Genomic DNA, 22,330 nt, shown 5'->3' with positions numbered 1-22,330 from the left:
TTGCATGATGATCCCATACGCGATGTGTTACTAAATTTTCTGCATGGAATGTTAAAGGTCTTGCTGCTGCTTCAACATAAATGTTATTCTAAATCATGCATGGAGTGTTAAAAAGGCAATTCCTTTTGACAGGAGGAACATTGGTAGGAGAGATTGAAATAGCATAGGAATTTCACAGCATTTCTTGACTGCAGCACTCAGAGAGATGGTATGGTGCTTAGACTGGTTGGTCTGGCACATGCCTCATATTTTTTTTCTTTCTGCCTACCCACAGAGGCAGCAGTCATTTGATTCATAGGTATGGTCATTGTGAGAGCTCAGTACCAGTATAACTGGCAGTTCCCCAAATAGACAACTATTTTTAGACATCAGACCTCTTTTCAAAGAGGCAAGAGGTATTATCTTTTCAGAAAGTTTACTTAGTGATCACTTAATGAGACAATAACCAAACCCCCAAAATAATTAGTCATTCCAAATTGCATGTCCTTTCTTAGCATATCTGTAGAAGATTTTGTTACAAAATTTCCATTCCTGGTATTGATGAAGATGACATTTTCACATCTGAACTCTTCAGGTATGACCTTTACTGGGATTCATGCCTCTCCCTGAAGTGCACTCACTTTCACCATATGTTCCTTTCATTATGTGCAGCTCAACATTCCTGGCATCCTGAAGATAAGGAGTTTACTTTAACAAATAATAATGAAAAGTCATAATGTTAATATGTAACATCATAGGTTTTATTTTGATCCTGTGTATGATAATCCTCAGCAGGATAATGCAGAAATTACAATTTCTAGGATACTACATTGAAAGTTCAGAAAAACAGAGGTTAACTGAGTCCAAAGTCATTGTTCCTCCACTTTTCTCCTGGATGGCAAGGTTGCCTGTGACACACCAGAAACTTTCTGTAAAGTTGCATCCATTTCTTCTACCTTTAGGTGAATTACAATTAAAATAGACCTATGTCAAATTTTGGGCCTGAACAACATTGGGAGAGGAAAGTGGCAGAGATGAATATTTATTCTATCCTAACTAAGGTAAAAAGTCCATCAAACAAGAGATAACAGCAATTTTGCCTTTTCAAAGCTGTCACAGTAGCATGGACAGCTGTTTTGCTGAGTTTTCCTACAAAGAACAACTGAAGTAGCAAGATTTCACTGTCTCTGCATTTCCTTTTCTCTGTAGGATTTGAATAGTTTATCTATTCTCTTTAAAACAAAATCAGTTCCCTTTATTGGACTTGGTGAAGTGATATTATCACAGACAGATCATGAAATACTGGGAACATTTGTGCACACTGACATGAAGGTTGTGATTTTCAAGGAAATCTCCAGGAGATGGAGATTTTCTGGGAAATCTTAGAAAGTTCACTGTCTGAGATGTTGTGCAAGTACTGCTGGCCTTCATGTGAGCCCTAGGGCTACCAGGTTCTCTAGCATCACAAAGGAATTATGTCCTGCTCTTGTCACAGATTTGACAGCTTTCACTCCCAAATGTACTTACAGTACAGATGAATGCACAATAATGAAGACGGTAAGATTCTTATAGCTTTCATTTTCTTAACACTCCAATAGATGACGGAAAAAAGTAAGGACCTTAGCTCACTAAAACCATTTATTTTTAATCATTAAGGGCATTGTATAAAGATGAATTTAGGTATTAAAGGTCTTAAACAATACACAAGAGATTATATCCCAGAGAGCTAGGTGTTATGCTGTTCATACAGCATAAATTAGGAGACTTGAAATTACAACTATTTTCTAACCTACAAGGGGACAGTGTTGGTATACACAGTGTAAGAAAATTATACTCATGGAACATATAATTTAAATAAATTATCTTGTATCTATCAATACTGGGGGTTTTATTCCCCAGAAAGGAAGGTGAACACAGGTGATGAACGTGAAAACTATTTTTAATGTAAGATGGTGTCTTACATTAACATAGGACTAGATCAATAGTAAATCAATAAGTGACGTGTTTTAAGACTACTTTACTTATACCATCCAATAGAATTCCATTTGTTGGTTAAATAGCAAATAATCACCTTCGGTAGAAGTTTGGGAAAATATCTTCTGAGAAGGAAATTTCCTCTCTAGGGAAGTTTAACACTCTAGTAGGACAAATGCATAATTTATGCACATGCACACACAAACACAGAAACTGAGAGTTTGCCAACATTTAACCCGCAGCATAATCAGTCTTCTCTGAAATATTTGATAATTTTAGATAAAAGTCTGAGACCCAAAGCTGCTTTGATGGATTTATACTTTCTCCAAATCTTCCAACTTTTTCTGACCACCTTGGATTTAGTCTTAGAACAGGGAACACTTCGAAAATATGACTTCCATTCCCTATTTCTTAATTCCTTCAGTTAACCCCCAAAATATATAAATTTGAGCTCAAATATAGGTATAAGATAAAATAGCATTCAAGTGATAACAATTTTATAATCCCAGAAAAATCAAAGAAAAAGAGGAAGAAAAGCAGAAGGAAAAGAAGAAAAAAAGAAAGGAAAAGGAAAACAAGAAGGTGGTGAAGGAAAAGGGAAAGAAAAAGAAGGAAAAGGAGAAGAAAAGAGAAAGAAAGCAAAAGGGGAAAAAGGGAAAGAAGAAGACATTAAAAGGAAAGGATAAAGAGGAAAAGGAGAAAAAGGAGGGAAAAGGGAAAGAGAAAGAATGAAAAGGAAGTAAAAAAAAAGAAAAAGAAGAAGAAGAATTTAGGTTTTCCATCAGTACTGTAGAGCTGTTTGTAGTAATACAAAATCAGAGCTAAAACCCCCTTGAACAACACTGTATCAGCATGGGTTTTTACTTTATGATTTTGGTTTACATTGATTCGCTCAGTATAGAGACAGCTTAATATTCTTCAGTGTTTTTCCTGCAATGTGACATTGCCATTAACTTCTTTATTCCTCCACTGTGTTTGTAAGCAGGGAGGCAGAGTGACACAAATTAATCTTTGTGTCTCTCATTTATATTAGTAAAATACTAATTATTTGTTAAGAAATCTACAGTTGTGTTTGGATGTTAGAATTGTTTTACTCTTTGAAATGTCATTATTCTCTACATATTAATAGCATTTTTGGTTTTAGTCCTTATTTCACACAGAAGAAATAAAAAGGGGGAGTTTTTCACCCCACGTTACACTTTGATACCAGCTGTGTTTTGTGTAAAAATCTTTCAGATGTATCCAGCCACACCAGCTTGCTCACTACTCTGTTGACATGCTCTAGCAAAGCAAGCCAAAGTACCTGGAAATTAGACACCCCATGGAGTATTAGTAGTTCTCATGACTTTATAAATATTGATAATTACAAACCCGTTAAGTAGATGTGACTGTGTTGCAAAAGATCCTATAGGGAGTACTCAAGGAGATTTTCCCCAATTAAAAAAAAAAAAAAAAAAAAAAAGAAAGAATCCTACAGAGATTATGCTACCTTTCTGTGAAATCAAGGAACTTTGCTGAATAGCTCATTGCTTCCTGCAGGGAAAAATATTTGCAGAAATGTGTCAGGCATAGCCTGGTATTGGACGATAAAGAAAATTAAAGACTGGGATTATAGTTATATCTGTCTTTGAAAATGAAAATAAAAAATACCACCATGGGTTGAATGCTTTGATTTGAACTCATGGTGTTCAAAAAGCAAGGAAACATTTATCTAGTAAGTCAAATTATGCCAGATAAAGAAGACTCCCACACCAAAAATACAGATTTTCATGAAGAAACTTAGCTAATCCCATCTAAAATTGAGAATCAATGACAGGAATTGTGCCAGGTAATGTTTTGGTCCACTGTAGTCACATTTTCTGGCTTTGAAGATGTACACATGGATGCTTTTGAATGTGCGTAGTGGAAGTAGTACTAGGGCACTCTGGGCACTGCCAGCTCCCTGAGGTCAGGAGCTGCCCTGCATCCATCAGGGCAGGGTCTGGCAGTCAGGACCCATCCCACTGCCCTGACCAGAGCAAGGTAGCTGGGAGGCACTGGGATGGGCTCAGGCCCAGCCATTGGGCACTTCCCTGGGGATGGGAATAGGCTGAGGCAAGGCTCAGACATGGGTCCATGGATGAACGTGGTTTGGTAGGAACCATGGCTGGGCAAGGCAGGGCTGTGGGGCACTGCAACCCCAGGGGGCTTCAGTGGGGTCCTAGGCCATGGGCAGGGTGGGGCAAGCCCCAGAGGAGGCTCAACAGGGACAGTCAGGCTGGTGGTGCTCTCGGGCTCGTGATGGGAGGTAACTGAATCAGCTGACTTGGATCTTCAGGACTTGCGAAGTTCCAAATTTGCTTTTGTACCAGTTACAGATGCCCAGATTCTGGCAAAAGGGGCCACAGCAGTGGTCCCCATGAGGCGGTGGTGGGGCTGCCCAGTGCCAGGCACAGCCGGTTCCAGGAGGCTCCACCGGCCCCAGCGCAGGGCACAGCTGAGCCCCGCAGCCACGGGCGGGCGCCTCGGGGAAAGCCGGGCTGAGAAAGGGCAAAACGGTGCCCGGCAGCCAGGGCTGAGGGCAACGGGGTGAGAAACAGCCCGGCCAGCCCCGAGGGGGGAGCGGGAGGGGGCAGGGGGCTCCGGGCGCCCCGGCAGCTCCTTGGAAAAACTAATGGAAACTTTTATTTTTGTGAAGGTGTTCTTCATCTAGTTTTTTGTAGGCCTATTCTAGTCTGTCAACCTTCTCAAATTAATAACAAAGTCAATTACTGAAAGTTCTTCAAGATACCACCAGGTATGCTTAAAGACTGTAACAGCTGAAAACAGTTTTTAACATGTGCTGATATTCATGTAGATAATATGATGCTTTGAGGATCATATCTACAAGTTCACCTACACTTAAAGCAAAAATGTACTCAGGGGCTGCTAGCTCCTGTGACAATGAAATGCATTGGTGACATTAGGAAATAAAAGTAGAGGAGTGTAGAATAACATTTATTTCACTCACATGAAATAAACAACTTGCAAAATGGCATCTCAAATGTATATGTACTTCAATTTACAGCAATTTAAAAATATATATTTAAAGGTTCTTTTACTACTAACAGATCTTACTTGTTGTAAAACAGAATTCTATTTTTGCTTTAAGTATAGTCTAATTCAAAACCCTTTGCTATGAAAAATAACTTACATGAAGAACTGAAGTGAGTATTCAAAGGCCTTGAAGCATAGCAGCTTAGCACATTTTAAAGCCAGTGGTACACTTTCCTTGGAGAACTGCACTTCCATTTCACTTATTGCAATATGAATCACAGCTCCACACTCACTACTAGTTCAAATGTCAGTTCTGCAAGATCTATAAACAATTACTTTACTAAAAACATGTATTGCAACACCAATTAAGCTGCATGTTTCTAGAGAGAGAGTAATTTCACTATCAGCAAAAAAGAGCAATGTTGAGGTAAAACTATGATGGAATATTTTGTATTTTAGTATAATTAGCTGCTATGAGTCTCTAAACAAACACATTGCACAACTCTCTTCCAAAAAAAATCAGAGGGAATAAAACATCAAAAAGCACGGTACAAAAATGTATTTCTTTTTATTCCATAATGTGATTTGTTTGTCAGCTTCTATCAGATTAGCAAGCTGGAAATCACTACGATACCGGTATTTGGGGGGATAAGAAATGAAGATCGGATTTTAATAACTAGGATTGTTAACACTGAGTTCCCACCTCTAGTTCCCTCCCCAGAATCTTAATTTCATTTAAGGTTGTTGAGAATTTGAGGGGGAACTTGGGTAGGGAGCTACTATTTTGCTATGCTTAGTTTCAGATAAGCAGAACATTTTTTTGAGATGTTTGAGCAAGACTGTCATAATCATTGTAAGTGTTAATGTGATGAACTTTTCCTCATACTTTAACTGAAATATTTGCCTCTATATAGCTCAAAAATTCCTCCAGTTCTTATTAAAGAACTGTGGTCAAAGTTCATAGAGAACTGGTTCTACAGCTACAAAGAACACTTAGATTAAGTACCTAGGATTTTGGAACTCCTTCCCTCACTGTATTTCTGATCAAACCTGAGTCTTTTAAAGTGTACTACAATTTATTATTATAATCATTATTATTCCTTAATCTTTCCCTTTGTTTTCCCTTTTTCCTATTTTTAAAAAAAAAAAAGAAAAAAAAAAAAGAAAAAAAATTATCTGTTCATGGGAGATTCAACCCATGATATAAGGAAAGACATTTCCCAAATTCTATACCTTCAGTCCTCTCATCTCTCCACTGCAGCCAATGTACACCTTCCCAACATAAATCCCACTTTTAAACTAGATCAACCACTGCATATTCATGTGTAGGACAGTAACAGAATAACAGAATTGCAGGACTTCTTGGCATTTGATGACAAGTTGCTCACACAGGTATCCTGAACCATTGCTACATTTCAGGTAGACCACTATCATAACAGACTTCCATAATCACATAGAACACAATGGCTGAACTCCCTAATAACCTAAGAATAAAGGAACAACATGATGTTCATTTATTCATTTCCATGTAAGTGGTCAGGAAGAATAATTATTTACATGGGAGTAAAAGACACAGCAATAAGGATATTCTTCCATAGATTTTTCATGGATAGCACTGTGAAACTAGCTTAATAATACTCATGGCCATCATTATATATTTTTATTTCCTTCTATTCATATAAAAAGAGTTATCCATTTCAGCTCCTGTCATCTAATCATGCCAAATACACATCTTTAAAATTCAGAACAAAACCTACACACAAAACGATACAATCAATATAAAGCAGTGATTCATAGCAGCAAAATATCTTATGTAATTACAGTACATCTAGACAGCAAAATGTATTTTTTTTCATGCATTATGATAACTGTTATAGGCCTTTGACAAAAAGAATTCTCAGGACTGTGTAGAGTAAAATGAAAGAGCACACAAATAGATGGAAATACAATGAATAGCTAGTATGATGGGATATTTACTTTGTAATACCAAAGAAAGCCTCTGCATATGCCGGGAACTTGCTACACTGGGTATCATTGAAACTCATGGCTGAAACTTTAACATTCCCCAGAATTTAAATAGAGCCAAACTGATCGGGAAACGAGAAGTTCCTCCAAGGTGGGGAGTGGAGTCTATAGCTCAGGCTGTGCTGTAGTTTAAGACCAAATGACATTGTGAAGACTAAATAGATTTGAATACCAAAACCTTTCAATCACAGATATATGTACAGTTTGACAAATCACATGACTTCCCTGTTCTGTAGCAGAGATGATGTGGTCCAGGAGAAAAGCTCAGTGAGTTGGCATAGTGCTTCTAGACATGTGGTGCACCATCAGAGACTGGGCCACAGGGTCACATCCCAACCATAGTGCACACAGTCCTGAGCCCCTTGGAGTGCAGTCCTCTTCCCTGGCTCCCCATAAGTGTCACAGGGATGGTCCCAAATCTTAGAGCAAGGTAACGTGGCTTGTGCATTCCCCCGAAGTCTCAGATTCACCTTAGTTTTGGGTTCTCTCCACAGCCTTTCTCCTTGGAGTTTCCCTTAAATTTCTTTAGTGGTGATGTCCAGGTGAGGCAGCAGCAGCGAGGCAGGTTCTGGGGCAGGGTATGTGGCCAGGGCAGCAGGCTGAGAAAGCAAGATGCACAGCTGCAGCATAGCTCAGTTCAAGAGCAAAGCTGAGCACTTGAACTTCCATACAGGTCTCATGAGATGGGAGCAAGCCCTTGTTTCTCACAGCTCTTGCCCAACAGTCAGCCCAAAGATCCCACAGCTGCACCAGGTCAGAGCTAGCCTAAAGCACAGGTGGCTAAATCCACAGAGGGGAACAGCTACAGAGCCTACTGGTACCCTCAGGGCCCTGCCACTAACTTCACTGGGGAGGTAGAAAGGGCAACGTTAGGCCACAAGAGTATCCCAAAGCTCAAACAGAACGGTAACAGACATGGGTATCCTGTGTCCTATAGTGCCTAAGGCACCATAGTTCACAGCGAATCTGATTTCTACTTCAACATATGAGACAGAAAAATCTAGATATAAAGGAAACCATATTTGAAGATATAGTTAATAAATCAAAGAGGATCACTCACTTCAGGAAACAATATATAGAAACAAAATAATTCAACATAAGATAGCAGGAAATAGAATTTTCCAGAATCAGTACTAACGGAATTCCTATGGAGATGCTGGTGATGTTTTTGAAAGTCCAATGTTATACAAATGTTTGCAGCTCCTGGGGAAATGCTAATATTTTGTGATAATGAAGTTGCATCTCAAATGAAAAAGCTGGTGAATAATATGCTTTTTTAAAAAAGGAAATAGTTGTGTTGTTAATGCATATAAAGCTATAAAGATGGAAGTCGTTTACTGTATGGGATCAGCACTGTTAAGCATTCAATTCCCAGATGGGATCAAAACAGGAATGTGAGTTTTAAACACAACCATTTTATTTTATTATACGTTTTCATTCACCACTAGGGGAAGTCTTGACTTATATTCTGTATGTGCATAACATTTTATAAGGAAATGGTAAGGATTTACTACAACAACGCAGTTATTTTATCTTCAGAGAAGTTATTTACTGTGATGATATAATCTAGGTCCTTCCCTCACCTATACCGCTATGGCTGAGGAATGAATCACTATAAAGCTCAACGTACTATACAGTAATTCAGATTTAATGTGTTGAGGGTAAGACTGAAGGTCAACAGCTACAGAAGTATATAGGCATAAATTATTACTTAATAAATTCACATTTAGGAGAATCTTATTGTAAAGCATAAGACTGGGAACATGGAAATAAAAAGACCTTTATTGGCATAAATTAGAATGACCATATTTCTTACAAGTGAATGGATAATTCTGACCTTTTAAAACATCTATGAGAGCAGAACAAAGCATTTTCTGCTCTGAATGATGATGACATGACTCTGGATTTACTTCAGACTTACCCCGACAGAGTAGCACAGTGCTAAGTATAATTTCTACACTCTGAGCAATTTCTAAGGAAAGATGAAGAGCAAGAAACAGGTAAAATATTCTGAACTGTCTGAAATAAGTGCTGCATGCATACTGATTGGCACGTTGGGCATTTCTCTAGTGTGCTAGAGAAATGAAGTGAAAAGTAAAATGAGATCTTATACTGTTATATAAATAGGATGATTAAAATTCCTTGACTTGTGTGAATAGTTTCAATTAATTGTACTGTTTCCTGTGTCCATGTTGATAATACATATAATAGAATCAAATATTGCATTATAACAATGACAGAAGACTATTTTACCTCGGGAAACCAAAGACTTTGGGCCTCCACAAAGGTACAAAAAAAGTTCTGTGATGATTGGATGAGTTTATAAAAAAGATATTTTAATCAAAAGGTTAAACATAAAGGTGCTCTAAAATGAGTGATGTCTGCATCTTTGCAAACTGCTTATGATGACAGTGGTCTCTGAGTTACTGTTAATAAGCTATACTTGGTGAGTTTTCTCAAAGTTTTCTCTGTAAGGAGAAAGAATATTTTTCCTTGAGTTCCAACTCTACTGTAGAGAGTGGATTTTGACTTTTTTGTCTTTAAAAAGCTAAATATATTCAATATTTTTTGCATAGAAGAGAACATAAATATGTGAACATGACATCAGTAGAAAAAAATAACAAATTATTTTGTACATGTACTTTTTAATGAATTATGTGAAAACTACCTACTGATATTTGAAAGATCATATAACACTAGTAAAACAATATAAAATTAAAAAAAAAATCATCTTTGGCCTTCATAAACAACAACAAAAAAAGAGATTAATCAAACTTCCAGTAGATATAGTGTTGTTTCCTGATGAATTAATTAACATGATTTTCTCAAGTTTCTCTGTGTTACGTGAACAACTGTTTAATGTTTCATCTCTACTGGAACTATTGTAAACTGAATGACCTGCCTTATATTAATTCTGTGTATCCACTAATGATTTATTTCAGAAAAAAATCACAAGAACTTTCCTTTCAGCCCACATGCATGTACTCAGTAGATTTTTTTTTTCTCTAAGCAACTGAAAAAAAAAAAATTGTCATGCAAATGTCAGATAGACTTTATAACAGACATTATTTCCTGGACTGTCTTCTAAGGTAAAGCAATATGCAATACGCACTTTACAACTTTACTTTAAAGGAATTATGTCCTGTTTGGCAAGTGGAGGTAGGAATGTCAGCTTGCTGAGAACAAAGTACACAGACTATAAGCATGTGTTACTGAATAGCACTTCCAGGACTGCAAGTAGGCACAGAGGAGTCTGAAAACTGGTTCTGTTTTGAGAGAGGGAGACACAAACAGAAGATACTGCTGATAATAAAGACAAAAAGAATAACATGTATGCATGTGTATTTTTCAACAGCTCTTGAAATTCTACCTATATGAACTGAATTTAGTTTTTAATTGTGGATCAAAAAGCAAAATTCAAAATTTTTGCATGGATAATTTTTATCAAAGTTGTGATAATTCACTAAGCAGAAGTATTCCGGATTCCAAAATTACATTTTATACAATCTGTATATAGCTAAAAGGCAGTAATTCAGTTGATCAAAATTTATGAAAACTTTTGTCTGCTCGTTATAAATTTGTATGAGAAACCTTACAAAATTTGTGGGAAATCCATCAGAAAATCATTCTTTGTTTGGAAGAATGTGACTAATAGTCTTTGCTGACTTCCTTTAAAGTAATGAAGACTTCTTCCATTTGACACAGTGATGTCATCACTCAGTCAGGTTCTAATCACAAAATACTTTCAAAATACAGCACTCCATTCCATCAAGGCGAACAACCTCTGTCCATGCATTCATCACAAGCAATTGATTTCTTTTTATTCCAGACTTCATTCTAGTGGCCTTCATCCTATCTGGTGCAGCAAAGATGCATCAGGCAGTCTGTTTAATCAAGATTTTTTTTTAATCTCATATTTCTTCTTCTCTGTTTTGTCACTGCCAAACTGTCAACCTATTAGTTTTCAGATTTGGAACTTTGCTTGCTGAAGTTCATACGTGCCCTTATTTATCAGCTTTACTTCTCACTAATATTATCCACAGTTTTTTCTAGAAGTTTTATGCTTCCTCTCTGTTCCTTCTTCCAGGTCTTTTTCTTATGAGTTTAATCAGAAATTTGCGGTACCTACAATATTGGAAATGTTCTACTCCTGTAATGTTAGGTGAAATTACTTGATTGAAGTAAAATCTCTTCAGAGGCATGCAGATGATCTACATAACAGTAATGAAACAATACCATGTACATCAGAAGAGGGAATCTATCTCCTCCCAATGTTGACTTTATTTTCACTAAATATAGTTCTGAGGCAAGTATTAAGCGAGATAGTGGAAAGAACAGCTTTTGTACATGATTCAGGAAGCATACCTTCAGGACATACACCTTACATGACATGAGGCAGCAGATGCAAAAAAAAAAAAAAAAAAAAAAAAAAAAAAAAAAAAATCATAATGGATGCTCAATTTCCTGTGAAAATTTTGACAAATTCAAAAATCCAAGTTACTGTACTAGGTTGTTTTCCAACACAAAACAAAAATACCTTATTTGTTTGGGTAAATCATATTTATATGAAGGAGTAATTTACTTAAGCATTTACCAATGTGAATCATATGCATAAATATAGACCTGTACTCAAGGTCTATATTTCAATATTTGGTGCCAAAACTGACCAAAAATGTTATAAACAGAATATATGTGTCTTGTACTTAAAGAATGAATTTGGCATAGGAAAAGATTATGACACACAAAGATATCTGATGAAATTTGGGTTTTTTTTCCTAAAGAGAAGGAATGCGTGCATTATTATTTACCTTCCAACCGTGGAAGTGTTCAAGGTCAGGTTTGATGGGGCTTTGAGTATACTAGTCTAGCAGAAAGTGTCTCTGTCCATGACAGGTGGGTTGGAACTAGATGACATTTAAGGTCCCTTCCAACCCAAACCATTCTATGATTCTACAAACTTGTTATAAGACAGAAGTTGGTTTTGATCATTATGTCATGACATCAGAGTATGAAATTCTGCTGGGTTTTGGTTTATGTCTGGAAATGTAAATGTGTTCTTTCTATGTTTTCACTCAGGGCCAAGTTCTGTCCTTTTTTGCCATGCACCAAGGAGGACCTTTAATATTAAGCTTTCTTAGACCATGCTTTTGAGTTTTTTTGAGAGCATTCCCTTATGAGATTGAATAAAGTGTTTAAAACTATAAAAACTGATTCTTTCAGCAAGAAATCTAAAGATTTATAGTGCAGCTCCAATGGTGTGCCAGGAAGAGTGAGTTCAATCCTAATTTGCAAAAATAACAACATCAAAGTGATTTTAAAGGGACCATTATTCTTCTACTTTTTCTGTCTATTGTAGTCAGAGATTCCATTTTTCTGCTGTTCAGTAACTTATTCAATCGTTATTAGAAAAGATGATGTTATAAACTACTAATTTTGACCAGCTGAGTTTCTTTTTAACAACTTCCAGTTACTCTTTATTCCCTCACCTTAGCTGTAGACAACACTGTATTAATTTCCTTTTATCCCCAATGATAGCAAGCCTCTGTTTTATAGTGCTTAACAGTTAGACTGAATCAAAGAAGTAAAAATGGTGAATATCCATTAAATTGCTCAATCTATTTCCACACAAAAATATATTTTTTGGGAACAATACAGAATCATAGAAACAGAATGGTTTGGGTCCGAAGCAACATTTAAAGATCATCTAGTCCGACCCCCTGCCATGGGCAGGGACATCTTTCACTAGATCAGGTTGCTCAAAGCCCCATCCAGCCTGACTTTGAATATGTGCAATGATGGGCCATTCACAGCTTCTCTAGGCAACTTGTTGCAGTGTCTCACCACCTGTACTGTAAAAAAAAATCTTCCTTGTATCAAATCTAAGTCTACTCTCAGTTGAAAGTCTGACTTTAATCACCTCCATGTCTTCCAGGAAAATCTATTCATGATGTTACCGGACACAGAGGTGAGGCTGACTGGTGGGTAGTTCCCAGGGTCCTCCTTTTTACCCTTTTTAAAAATGGGTGTGAACATATATTAGTGCATATTTTCAAAAGCCCCTTTGGGAGGCATGAATAAAAATATAGTTAATCATAACACACTCATCATCAACCTTAAATCTCTTTCTTTTGTTCTCAATTTTGAAATATGTTTTTGGAAGTCCAATGAGAGTGATACATTTAGGAAAAAAAAAAAAAAACACATTAAACATCTGGTTACAGAAAACCTTCAATGACCACCTTCTTTAATCATGTAAACTTAAATCCATTCACTTGACTTTTATTCTTTTAATTTTTACCCACCTTTCATTTGATTATATTTTACATACAACTTCACTGTCCTGTAAAAATGATATGATATGGGTTATTAGATATGCTCTTCACCTCTTTGAGACTTCTAATAGTCATCACAATGTTTCTAAATACAGCTTTGCTGCTTACTATTAGAAGTCCCATCAACAGAATAGCATTTGCATTATGAATCACATACTCCGCTTGAACTTTGAATGTAGAATAACTACTATACTTTATGAAATCTATTTTACATACAAATGTTTTTCATAAAAAGTAATTCAATGTGACAAGTGGACTAAAAGAAAATAATTCCATTGTGTCCATAAATACACTATGACATTGGGAATTGAAAATCATGTGTGGGCTGGTTTTAGCAAACAAATTAATTGACATATAAATATTTCAACAGAAATTATTTAAATAAAATCACGGTCCTTCATGATAACCAAAACCAATGAGGCGTGCCTCAAAACACTGAGGCATTCGCTGTTGTCACCATCTTCTATACTTTGAGGTTTTCAACCATAAGCCTCATCACTGTTAAAAATTACGTCTGAATATTTCAGCAACCTTATTACTCATTATTTCTGTTAATTTATACTATATTTATGACCTGGTCTTGAGAACAATCCTTTTTCTTCCAGCCAATTAGCTTACATCTATCATGCTCATGGCCAGCCTCCTCTAATGTGGGCTGATTGTGCCCAGAAAGCAGAGGAGACAGGGCAATGGTTGGGTCAGTACCTGTTTTGCAGGACTCTGTATCTATTCACACACAAACACTGATCTTTCAGACATGCCAAAAAAATCAAAATATGATACTTGTATTCTTCCCACACACATTGCATGTGAATATATAAATTCTTATCATGGACTTATCACATGTCATGCTTCTTTTCTCATGAGAGGCCCGTTGGGGAGCTTGAAGACCTCTGCAGAATTGTTCTGCCATGTCTGAGTAGATTCTTGGATTTATGCTCTCTTATCCCCTGCCTGAGAACATGGTATAGATGAAAAATTATTTCTAAAAAGGTCCAAATCTACACTCTTTCCTAATTAGTGTTTTCTTGTAATATTCCCCGGGTAATTTTAGAGCAGTTGGACAGCACACTATGTTTGTGTTTTAAGCATGATGCTAAGATTTTTTTTATTTTTTTTTTTTTTATGCACAGCAAAGAAGTTGTCATTGTGTAAGGATGTAAGCTTTGTTAACCAAATGCTGGAGAAGACTGGGGTAGTACATCTGAGTAAGATGTGACTTGGTTCTGCCAGTACTGTCTATCACAGTGCTTGCTGAAGCAGTCCAATCCATCAAACTGCTTTTAGCTTTTGCTTAGAGATAAGAAGGTGTCTTTCCCCTCCAGAAGGGATCCTGCATGCAATTGTTCGTATGAACAATTTAGAAATGAGTACTAGGGAGCAAAACAGGGAGTGATCCAAACATAGACATTTTTATTTATTATCTGATTGCCTTTACTACTGTATATGGCACTACTACCATTTTCACATTTATTAATCTAAACCATCCTAAAATATTCAGATAGTTTTAAAACAGTAGTACTTATGTAGAAAATGTATCGGAAGACAAACCAAGTCTGAGATACATGAACTACTATGTTTTGGAAATGTCTTCGTGGAAAATTGCTGTCACATATAATGTCCAATATTACTTGTATAATTCACTACAGTAAGGTGATCTTTGAAAACGTTACCTTCACATACTGGCTTTTCATCAGGTGTGATACCTAAAAAAACCCAAATACTTGCAAGTGAAGGTATTTGTTACACTCTTGACTTCAACTCCACTGAAATAGAAAGCAGAATTCATTTCCTATTATGTATTGTATTCTGCCTGGCCTCTAGCTGCTGCTCCAGTAGGATCTGCGCCTTCCATGGGTTATCTGTTATATCTGCCAGTCCTACGCAATGCCTTGGATATCTAGTGCTATTTCATGCTTCTAAAGCAGAACTAAGCATCTATGCTTACGTACCTGAAACATTCCTTAGACTGTTGAGATCCCTTGGTGTTTTTCTTATTATAATCTCAGAAGCAACCAGAGTGCAGCAAAAATAGTATTTGAAATTAAAAAGGCAGCTCAAAAAGGGGAAACCTTTAAAAAATAAATTTTAAACCAGGGATGATAATATGTGCAAGAGTGATGAATTGGTACACAAAAGCATATTAGAGGTTTGAAGGTACTGAATGCCTCCACCTGTCTTGAATGGTCTCCATACACCAACATCTATTTTTCAGAAGGCTAGTGTCTTAATGGTGGTGGTTGCACTCTGCCAGTAGATATCAGGGTTTCTGTGTATCGGACAATGTAAATTGGCTTATCAATTAAATTAATTTCACAAAGTAAATCTATGGATCAAATAATACCAGATGCACATAGATACACTAAATTGAAGTGCCTTTTAAATATTATTTATTCTATTTTTTATATGCTTCTGTAGAAAACGGAAAAAATCTAACTAAAGGGCTTTGCCTTACAGGTGTATTTGCACCAATATCAAAGAGCTTGGGAGAGGTCTTCTCATAACGCAGCCTGTTAAAATCAAAAACAGAGAGAGGATATTCAGGAAATGCTACACACACACACACACATGCATGCACGCATATGCTTAATTGAATTAGGAAACCCTCTGGAATTCTTGAAATCACATGGCCCTCCTGCAAAAGCCACCTCTGCCCGTTATGCATCTGCTGTTGCCATCAAGAAAAAACATACAATTACAATTAAACTAGAATACAGTGACTTTTCTGTGTTTTCACTATAGTAAGAAGGTATTTTGATGTCCAAATATAAATTTATTTTTGAGACAATTTATGTAATGTCCTGCCTTTCTACTCAAAAAAATGGGAATAGAATATTTTATATACATGGTATTTAAACAGCCAGTGAATGCAGGGCTTATAAGAGCAAGACTAATGTTACTGATTTTTGCATGGATTGAGAGGACAGGTGTTATACAAGTTTACCATGTAAAACAGTAGAGCAGAATCATAGTCTTTGCAGTGTAGTTATTTCAGTTCTATTAATGTCACAGAATAAAGCATCCTGAATGAACTGTGCTGTGTCATTTTATGTGGTTGTTTAGAGAGGTACACAAATGGGACAAACCCAGACTGAACCTCATTACAGAATTTCTGTCTAAGTCTACAGGCACAAAAAGAAGTATGTATCCATCCTAGGCAGAAACTGCAGCATTCCTCATGTTCTGTTCTTACTCTTACACAAGAATTCTGGCATAATCTAGAATAAGAAAACTTCTCTGCTTGGTGGAAAAGACCTTATGCCTAACAAATGGGGCATGGCTACAGTACATGAGACTAGACTAATCTAAGTATCTGGTGACATTTTAGAAATTAAGGTCATTTGAACGTGTTTGCCTTCAGAAAAAGAGAAAGAGGGGATGTAGCCAACATAAAAGTGCACAATTGAAGACCCATAACTTTCAGAATAGTTCAAATTCAAATTTTCTTGTTATCTAGAATATGGATGATAAGAGGAAAAAAGTTGGAAAATGTGAAGTCTACCCTCTAAGCAACTGCTATATACTACAAAACGGTTGTCAAGATGATATGTGTGGCTCTAGCATGTAAACATATCCAATAATAAATAATTAAAAATTCTGAAAAACATAGTTGGCAAAACATGGGGTAAAGCATGCTACTTATTATCATTCTGTATCAGCCATATAGAAAAGAAAAACTGACAGATGAGTAAAATACATACTGAAACTAATTAACATTAATCTGGAATGCTTTATAAATTAATCATGCTGAATTCAACTACTCTAATTAAAGCAAATAAGTCAGAAATGAAGACTGGCAGGTCATCTTCTAGGGGGTTGTCTGTTAGCTCTTTGAATTGTTTTGAAACCAATGAATGTTTGTGTGACAGTGAAGCACTATCAAGCATGGATATTATATTGCCATGTCCTATTTTCTCTGTCTACTGAGGTTCCTTCCTGTCTTGAATCCTTTCCTCTCTAAAAAAAACCACAGTTTGTTTAGACTTTCTAGTCATTGGTCAGAGCTAGAGTAGTGATGAGTGCATTACAGCAGGGTTTGCCAACTTAAGTCTTCTTATTTTTTATATTCCAACACTGTTGGGGGGAAGGTATTGGAAAATAAATCCTATGGTTTTCAAAGGTTTAGATGAATTGCTAGGTAAGTTCAGTGCAAGTCAACTGCTCTGCACAATCTATGCCAAAGAGTCTTCCTGTCAATTGGGGTTTTAATATTTCTAATTTCATTCAAGTGATGAAAACCAAACAATTTTTGTAGAACTCGGCGATAAACTGCATTGTCAAACTCTTTTCACTGTTACAATTGAACAGACATTTACAAATTGCACTATAGAAAAAAAAGTTAAAGAATAAATACATTGTTACAATATCTCAAATGGGAACACCAGCTGTATGACTTCATTAAGAAAATGTGTGTTTAAAGAAAAGGCCACAGTATAAGAGTGTATGCTGGAATTATTCAACAAGCCTGATTTGCCCTTGTGCTGGGTGCTCCATAGTTATGTACAGATAAACAAAATTAATGCAAAACAGGAACAGTGATATTTTACTTCTGAGACTCGTTGCAGAACACTGTATTTCTTTCCCTGATAACCATTACAGCTATGCATTGCTCTGCTCAGAAATACAGGATCTGCATCGATACAGATAAGCTATTTTGAAAACTGAATAAAGGTGACTTACTGAAGATAAAACACAGTTAACAGCACTGAAAACCAGCATCAACACTCAGAAGTGATGGCAGACAAAATATTCCATATGTTCCTGAAGGCCCACCTAAGCAGTTATTCTATCTCAAGACAGACCATAATTTCTTGTGATATAGTATAAATAGGAAACTAAAATAATAAAGAAACTATACATTTAAGTCAACTATTTCTTCATCTTAATCCAGTGAAGATTAAATTTTTTAGATTTTGGGCCAAGTAGCATCAAAAGCCAGGTATCTCATAACCTTCCAAAAACCTTTGCAGCCATCTAGTCATATTGATACATTAATTGTTACAACATAAATGAGAATTGTACAGTAGTTTCTTAGAATATGAAAGATATTCTGCAGATAGTATTTACAAATACTAGGTACAACAATGCACAGAGAGATGACAGGGTCTGTCTGAGATCCCATGAATCTCTGGCAGTATGCCAGTACAGCAAGTAATAGACTTGGATTGGTATTTGAAATGAGTCCCTGAGTAGCACAACCCACTGTGTCAGACTAGTTATTTTTAATGAGTTTATGTGTTGTACATTATGCCAGCCATTCCTTGTCATGCTATTGGGTTCTTGATGCAATAGGAGAGAAGCTATTAATCTTGGTAATAAAATGTTTGAGTACAGAATACACAAAGTTACGCGTAGCAGAAACCATACAGAAGTTAATGGGCCAAATTTAAAACTCGCTTATTTCCACTTAAATCACTGGAGATAAGCCAGGTCTCAGTCTGAATTAATGACTTCTGGTACTATGCTAGTGAATTTCTGTCATACATATGACTCAGCACTATTTATTGTATTTAAAACAACAAATAGCATACCCTGCTGAATGCACTGTTGCTTTTTGTCTTGGCTATTCATATCACAGATTTTTGCCCCTTGTCTTGCCAGTACAGGTCTGGGTAAAAACTCTTTCTCTGTCTTTCTTATAAGCTCCCTTTAAATATTGAAAATATGCAAAAAGGTCTCCCTGGAGTCTTCGCTTTTCCAGGCTGAACAACCCCAAGCTTCTCAGCCTTTGCTCTTAAGAGAGGTGTTCCACCCTCTGATCATCTTTGTGGCCCTTCTCTGGACCTGTTCCGACAGGTCCATGTCTGTCTTGTACTCAAGATAGCAGAGCTGGATGCAGTACTTCAGGTAGTGTTCTGTGAGAGTGAAGTACAAGGGGAGAATCAACTCCCTTGACCTGCTGGCCACACTTCTTTTGGGGCAGCCCCGGATATGGTTTGCTTTATGAGCTGCACGTGCACATTGCTGGCTCATACATGGTTTTTCATCTGCCAGTATCCCCAAGTCCTTCTCTGCAGGGCTTCTCTTAATTCTTAAGTCAGTCTGTATAGATATGGGGGATTGCCTGACCCATGTTCAGGACCTTGAAATTGGCCTTTTTGAATTCCATTAGGTTTACATGGCCCCACTCCTCAAGCCTGTGAAGGTTACTCTGGATGGCATCCCTTTCCTCTAGCGTATCAAGTGTACTGCTCAGATTCATGTCATCTGCAAACTTGCTGAGGGCACACTCAATCCCACTAAATATGTCATTGATGAAGATATTAAGTAGTATTGGTCCCAGTACAGAGCCTTGAGGAACACCACTCATTACTGGTTTTCACTTGGACATTGAGACCTTGACTGTAACCCTTTGGATGTGGCCATCCACCCAATTACTTATTCATCTAACAGTCCATCCACCAATCCCGTATTTCTCCAACTGAGCAGCAAGAATGTTGTGTGGGATTGTATCAGCTTTACAGAAGTCCAGGTAGATGACATCCGTAGCTCCTCCCTTGTCCACTGATGCATTCACTCCACTGTAGAAGGCCACTAGATTAGTCTGTCGTATTCGCCCTTGTTGAAACTGTCTTGGCTGTCTCTAATCACCTCCTTGTCTTCCATATGTTTCAACATCTTCCAGGTGGATCTGTTCATTGACATTACTGGTGCAAAGATGAGACTGACTGGCTGGAAGTTCCCAGGGTCATCTTTATTATCCTTTTCAAAATTGGGTGTGTTATTCCATTTTCTGAATTCATTGGGAACTTCTGAGTGCTGGGACTTCTCAAATATGAGAGTCACATAGCATGCTTTTATGTATCCTGGAGTTTTACACATCTCAGCAGATGTATTCAAAAAGTGCTCATGGAACTTGCCTACAGAATATGGGAAGCATTGTTCTTTTTCCTTGTCTGTGATACGCTATGTTCAGTTATTAGTATTTTATCATCGATAATAAAATTTCTGGATTTTTTTTTTAATATATGAAAGGAATTCACATGTAATGTCCTCTTTATTGGCATGTTCCTGGACAATGTCACCAAAAAAGGTAAATATGCCCATAAACAAAGCCACTTTTTTTGCTTCACGGAACAAAACAATTATATTGGCAAGAAACAGAGTCAATGACCCCTTTACTTTGTGAAGAGGCAGCTCTTTTTTTTTAAGGCTGCCAATCTAAATCTGCTCATTAATGTTGCCTTAATGTATTCAATTACAAATTCAGCTCCACATCATTTCACCTACTCTTTAAAATTCAATTTAATAGATTTTTTCATGAATGTATTTTGTCTTTAAAAAAATAAATATTTTCTGTTAACCTGTTCAAAAAGAAATTACATCTAAGTTTAAATTGCATTTCAGGGAAGATGCAGCTTCCATCAAGCATCAAATAGGACAATGTTAAATTATACATAAAAATGACACAACGGTTGCAGGTGTGCAATCCATTATTGTCCTGGATGTTCTTTATAAAGACATTTTCAAAGTCATGAAATGGATCAGTCTATTTTAATAAGGCCTATTGCACACTAACTCAGTTTTATTTCAGGCAACAGAAAAGCTACCCATCTACCATTTTAATTTTATTGTACATAACCAGGTTCATTACTCAGGAGCCTCTTGTGGCACTCTGGGTTTTCTTTGAAATGCAGTATGTTACACAGCCATCTGCTTTTGCAGGAAAAGTGTGGGTTAATGCATTTTTAAAAAATAATTCCTACCCAATGCAGACACTTGGCTACACAATCCCTATTCCATCCACTAGTGACCCTCTGCAGTGGGGCAGAAATTATTTCCCAGCTTCTGCACATGCTAAACAAATTTGCAAGATTTTGATATTTTGATTCTTTTCTTTCCTTAAATAAATAAAAAAACAACCACCCTATGATTGTGGTTGCAGGATACAGCATCATGCCCTACATCACCATGCCTTCAGCATCACACATGTCTTGCTGAATAAATCCTTTGCTTGTTTTACCATGACTTGCTGTTGTCAGGGTCTTAACTGCAAGACTAGAGCCAAAAGATTATAAATATAAAAAGCAGTCTAATTACATTTAATAGGTTGTTAGAGGTACTCATCCTTTTCTGGTCAGAAATTCAAAGATGAAATCCACAGTCAGAGGTTCATGATGACATGTGAATCCTGCCTTTGCTTGTGAACCTAGATAACAAGCATGTTACTCTTCAGACTGGGTGGTCCTATTCACAGGACTGTTCATGGTCCTGTTCAGGTTCTCCCTCCAGCAAATTCTTAGTGTCCCTCTTTAATCCTAAGTGCAGCCATTTGCTTCCCACTCATTACTAGTATAGGCATGGAGTTTCATACATTTCATGCTTCTGCTGTGTCAAGGAATTTAGGCTTTGTGTACAGATACAGTTGCACTGAATAATTCTTCTAGGAGTTAAACGACACATACTATAAGACGATTTCTTCTGTCACCATTTAGTCCATGACCAACTGTTTGGGTTTTAACAATCCCATACACTGAACTGCCACTGCAGTGCATTTATAATGGATATTACATAAGTTAATATATACAGCTAATATCTGATTTCTCGGCAGAGTCACCACCTTTACACAGAAAACACACATATATTGTGATTGATCTGTTTCATAATGTTACCTAGCATATGCTTATGAATCAGTGTTTCTTCCATTATCACTTCCATGTCACAAAGCCTTTCTCCTTGTTCTCCCTCAAATGCTAGGAAAACAAGAAAGCAAACTACATTTAAAAGAGATTTGATGTCAAAGTTCTTGTTTTACTACTGCATGTGGCCTGAAATCCCCTGTTTCTGTATTTCGGTTGAATCCAGTGGTCTTAAGAAATTGTAAGCTTTATCTTGTACACAACAAGTCATACATCTGTTCACAAAAGAGCTAAAGCCAAAAGGGAATGGTAGAATATCTTTATCCTTGCCAATTTATCTGAAATATTAGTGGAATGATCTTTAAAGATTAGGTGATTGTGCTAGTTTAAAGTTTAGTTCTATTTAATACCTGGGAGAGTCAGGAT

Source organism: Falco naumanni, chromosome 3 (genome assembly GCF_017639655.2).
Source record: "Falco naumanni isolate bFalNau1 chromosome 3, bFalNau1.pat, whole genome shotgun sequence".
Classification (NCBI taxonomy): Eukaryota; Metazoa; Chordata; class Aves; order Falconiformes; family Falconidae; genus Falco; species Falco naumanni.
The sequence above is the reverse complement of the archived record's forward strand: the minus strand, read 5'-3'. Positions refer to the sequence as shown.